We start from the raw sequence: 6,000 nt of genomic DNA on the forward strand, positions 1-6,000 counted from the left end.
TATTTATAAAGCGCCGAGAATTTTACAGATAACGACAAGTACAATACAGCAATTGACATACGGATACAAGAGGAATGAAGAAAATATAAATAAATAACAAAAATCAGACAACTCATACAGCTAACACAAGTCATCTCATAAACAAACATAAAAATATAATTAAAAAGAAATCAGGAGGGTTGCGCAATACATTACCAGCAAAAGTATCTCAATAGACTAGAGGTCCGATGATTGGAAAGTTTTAGCCCAGTGATCCCAGATTTTATATTGTTTTTGAGTAATATAGAACCATGAGGCGACCCCCCTTTCCATTTACAATTTAATATCATTATTTATCTCTACCCGAGAATCTATTTTTTGACGATTTCTAATTTTTGGCAATTGAGATTTTAAAGGCCTTCGGTGCTTGAATAAAACACCTTTTTGGGGGGGCTAACTTAAGGAGACTCAAGTGTAATTGGGCCATAGCAGGTACCCAGGTTTGATTTATTTTTATATTGTTGATATTTGCCAATATATTTTCCCACGCCATTCTAATCAGAGGAAAATTCCGCCATTTATGTTTTACGTTTTATGAGTTCTTGAGCGTACAATTGAGCTAAATACCACCTATTTCAACGTTTGTAGTGGGCTTCCATTACACTTAAACAATGGAGGGAAGAAGAAACTGACTGAAACTCAGCTGTTTTGTTAATATGTTTCTAGGATTAAGAGCCTCAGGCGGGGTTTTTTGCCTTTGGATGGCTTCTTGGATGAAGAAATAAATATTTTGTTACAATATAGGGCTATAAATAGAATTAATATTTTAGAGCTTCTTGATCCAAGGAGGAATCCAATTGCTTTTTGGAGTCAAGAAGGATTTTTTTCCCCCCTGATGACAGAATTCAAAGTAGCTTTATTAGAGTTTTTTGCCTTCTTTTGGATCAAGAATATGAAGGTTAGGTAGAAGGGTTGAACTTGATGGACTTAATGGTCTTTTTTTTTGTCCTGCGTAACTATGTGATATGTTGTAAGGATGTATTTCAGTTTCTTGCTGGATCTGGGGGCAGAATGCTGTCCCCTCCTTCTACTTACAAGTTCTTTCAGTGTTAATATAGGATTTTAAAGAAAAAAGGTTACTGCCCCATGCCACTGAACCATCGATCGGCCTGACTGGATGTCAGATTTATTCTCCTGTGAAGATAGCAGAACAGGTGGATGGAGCGCTACCCGTTATCTAAAAATGTAGATAATTCAGAAGACATTGTATGGAGAGATTCTACCTATATTACTTTCGTTGTCTACTATGAAGACATCTCCCAACATGCCTTTGTCTTTGTTATTTGTTCAGTATTTTTTTATTTTAAGCTTATTGTCTTGACTGGTGCAGAAAACAGAAGATAAGAGGTGGTTTTAAAGCAACACGACCCAGGGGCCAGTCTATTTTTTTCAAGAGTCAGGTCCCTTGGGTGCTTCACTAGCCATGTGACATGAACAAAACAAAAATAAAACCACTGAACTGTTACCGTTTTGAATAAAAAGAAGACTAATTACAAATAAGCTCTGAATACCCAAGGGTTATAAATACGTTGAACAGGATCTATACTGTGCAGAGTGCAATGCAGGACACTGCTGTTTACCCCGAGTCGTGACTGATCCATAAACGATTGCCTCTCATCTAAAATACATGAGCGATAAGGATACATATTAAAGCAAAGTTTTCTTTCTGCATAAAATGAATCGTAACATTGACAACAGATGGTTTTAAATGAAACCTCTTGTAATAAAAGTTCAATATTAATAAGAACAGCTTGTTAGTTACTCACCAGCCTCATCACGTCAGTAATCATATATTATAGAACAATGTTTATGTTGTTCAGCTGGTTATTATTGACATTACATAACTTACTCGTTATAAAACCGCCGAAGTTTCAGTTTATACTCCTTTTTTTAAAAAAAAACAAAAACTTTAAAACGTAAGTTTGGATTATTTTAGAGAAGTCAAATTATTTTTTTTTCCCAGTGCCCCCCAAATTATGAGAAAGAGCAGAAACAGTAAGTAGGATTTCTAGTAGTTCCCCCGCTACTGTTTCAGGGTAAGAAATGAGCATTTCAGGTGCAGTGGGAGAAGACTTCTCTGTCCATATCTGGTCTCAGACATGGACATCTGCATGCGTCTGTAGGCCATCAAGTATAAACTGGACAACTACAGAAAACGAGGTGTATCTCAGTAGAGATTTAGAACATAAATGCCTTTATTTGATCCTTTTAAAAGACAATATCTTTTTCAAATAAAGCACAAGTGATATTAAATAAATGTATTTCCAGTTGAACTCATTAAAAGCAGCCTTTTACAAAACATGCATTTTTTTGTTAAAGGGCATTTTCCACCAAACTCAAGACCTTCCAAATAGGTAGAAGAACAAATTACCAGCACTCAGACCCAAACCTCAGCACTCATTCCTTCAATAAACATGAGGCTTTAATCCTGCATTTTGGCCAAAACACATAAACCCACCTGCCACGTCAACGCACCCCCCATGAGAGATGAGTCACAACTTACCGATCGAATCACTCAACCAAGACAAAAAGATTGGGCTTCGCAACCAAATATCTATGATAACATTGACATACCTCACCCATTTAACCCTTTAAAGAAGCTCAAACAAAATGGGGGGGGGCAGGACTTTTTTGTGCTTTGGCCAAGATACTGTGCTAAAGCCTCGCGTTTATCGAAAGTGTAACTAGTGTAACTAACTAATCGGTTTGGTTTTGATTGCCACTAAAAATGCTTTAACCCCTTAATGACAAAGCCCGTACATGTACTGGCTCAAAATGCATTCTTTTCAATGGGTTTAGGGACCGCCCATTGTCCTTAAGGGGTTAAAACTCACTAATATCATACAAAAGCAAGCCTGCAGCTTTAGCCGGAACCCTTTGAGTAGTTAATACAACTCACATTACATTATCATACAGCTGATTTCTAGACCTTATCACACTGGGGTACTAGAATTCAGCCTCCAATGCCTGTTACCTGGAAAAATACCTTAAAAAAATACCATTTAAAGAAAAAAAAATGCTAGACTCTGAAACGTCTTATTGTGTTATTTAATTGCCGAACTTTACCTGAAGGAGCAGAAAGAAAAAAAAAAGACATCTCGACACACTAAGTGTCGGACTGCGCGGCGAGTTAGTTAGGATCAGACAGCGGGACTGTCCGTATGATGTCTCCGGCACGTTTTCAAATCTTCCGACACAACAAGCTGCAAACAAGTTTGAAAAGCAATTCTATTCCGAGAGCTCATCACTCCTGACGAACACCTGAAAATTAAAAAATAAATCCACCCCAGTGTCAGTGCTTATCTTCTAAAATGCAGCCGGATTAAGCTGGGATCAGGGTCATACATTAAAAGGGACTTTTTCCCCTCGCTGTACCTAAATAAATCCAATGTTATCGCAGATTCCCTGTTGCTTTTTCACTTTTCTTAACATTCTTTTTTTTTTTGGATAGAATTTTTTTATTATTATTTTTTTGTGTGTAAACTCAAGAGTTCATTAAAAAAAATAATGAAGAATAGTTTTCATTGCACTGAAGCGTTATTGCGATCCAGTGATAAACCCAAGGATGTTGTATTTGTTTTTATTTTGGTAAGACGGTATGGAGTTTTGTTAGTAGCCGTGGGATTTCTCTTTTGCATGTAATGCAGCGCTGTATACAGTAATGTTGGTCGGCATTGACAAAAACCTAGTTTTTTCTCTTGTTCCAATACATGTCCCTTATTTTTCTGCCATTATAGGCAATCGTTGTATTTTGGGTGACTTTTCCTGCTCAAGCGCCACACTGAGCTGATTCTTTATGGCGATGCAAATGAAGTCCATTCCTTCATAGACAGAGTGTCCAACGGAGTGATTAAGACTGAGCCTTTCTACTGTTTCCCACAGGCAGTATGATAAGGAGTCAAGTCATTTGTCTAGTGGACTTAGAGTTAAGGTAACAGAGCGAGAACACATACAAATAGCTAATATGCAGCTGAAAACATTATATTATGGGGCAAAAACTAGAAAATAGCACAATAATTTTGAAAATGTATTTTTAATCTGATACTAGTGATAAAATAATTGTTGCTAGTCAGGGCCGGCCTTAGGGGTGTGCGACCTGTGCGGCCGCACAGGGCGCAATGGCAACAGGGACGCCTGCCCGGGACTTAAGTTAAAGCATCGTTCATTATTCAATTTAAGTCCCGGCTAGGGGCGCCGAGTGGTCGCTCGTGAAGTTTTGCAGCAACCGCTCGGCGCCCCTCACTCTCTGTGACTCCGTCGCGGTGCCGTTGTTTACAGCTGAGCGCCGGAATTTTTCCGGCGCTCAGCTGTGAAGCGCGCACCGCGGCAGATTGGGAAGACAGACGCCTCCCGCTCCCACCGCAGGACTCCGGCAATGAGGTAAGTAAGGATAGGGAGAAGGGGCAGTGGGGGCAGTGACAAGGGTCAGAGAGGGGGAGGCAGTGAGAAGGGGCAGAGGACGGGGGGCAGTGAGAAGGGGCAGGGAGGGAGGCAGTGAGTAGGGGCAGAGTGGGGGAGGCAGTGAGAAGGGGCATAGTGGGGGGGGCAGAGAGAAGTGGATGGGGGTGGCGAAAGAGGAGTAGTCCGCACAGGGCGCCAGAACACGTAAGGCCAGCTTTGTTGCTAGTTCCCTTTTATGGATTCCTGTGAATTCATCAGATCTATTATATAGTGATCCAGACACAGATGGTGGTACAGCATGACTCCTATTATTATATAGTGTTCCAGGTTATTCCATCCCTTGAATTTTAAATATTATTATTATTATTATTTTTTATTTATATAGCGCCAACAATTTCCGCAGCGCTTCATACAATACATATATTCAAGGGGTCTGACAAGACTAGAATTGACAGACATTAGTTGGAGAGAACCCTGCTCCTAAGCTTACAATCTTGAGAAATATGTAAAACCAATACATTTTTTATAAGGTTTTACAAATGGGTCGCGCTACCAGTTTGTTTATAGTGAAGTTAAAAGCCCCCGAATTTCGGCAGTAGTGGGAATTTTGTAACACAATAATCCAACAGCATTAGCACTGGTTAGCGGCAGGTGTGAGTGTGTGTTAGTGTATCAAAGATGAGTCTTGCCACTGAACCTAGGCTCGCTCATAGCTAAAATCTCTGCTTGAATACAGGTCTCTTCCACCAGAATATATTTACCTCCCAGCTCGTGGTCTCAATAAGAACCACTATAAGAATAATTTGGTTGCCACCACTAGTACATGACTGCCTTTGTGATGGGTTATTAAAGGGATTCTTTTTTTCTAGGAATAGTTGATAAAAAGGTTCCCAGGTATGCTCGTGCCTTTAAAGTTTCATAGGGTATAATTCTTTGCATGGAAACGCTGATATTAGTAGTTAATGTTAAGAAGCGCTTGATGTTGAAATAAATAAAAATTGTCCCACTTATTTCGAAAAAGAGGAAAATATCAACACATAACATCCTGGATATTTCCAAAAGAGAATTATATTTGCAAATATATGTATGACTTGCAGATGCATGCATTATGTATGCAGCTAATGTATCTATTTATTTCTTGCCGAAAGTTTAAAAGGGTAAGTAGTTATGGGATTTACAAGGAACAATGTCATTTAAATATTCTCCAGTGACAAATAGAACATATTTAATTCACAATGTGCTTGCAAATGAGATGTGTTTTGTAACTAAAATTGCGCATTAGAATTCTTAACGAACAGAAAGAACATTTAGGAGTTTGGGGTAATTGTGTGCCAGAAAGATCTCTGGTGTGACCTCATAACAATGCAGATATCTTTAATAAAAAAAAGGTTTCTTAATTGTCTTCTATGACATTAAACAGAATGCAGAATGTTTTTTATTTTTTTATTATTATTTTTCTTTTGCTTATCGGGAGGGTGAGGTTTTCAGGATAGTTGGGTGCCCAACTCTATCGTAACCAATTTCCCCACACCAGGACGCTCCGGTGACATCACATGTGGA

This window comes from Spea bombifrons, chromosome 2 (genome assembly GCF_027358695.1).
Source record: "Spea bombifrons isolate aSpeBom1 chromosome 2, aSpeBom1.2.pri, whole genome shotgun sequence".
Lineage (NCBI taxonomy): Eukaryota > Metazoa > Chordata > Amphibia > Anura > Pelobatidae > Spea > Spea bombifrons.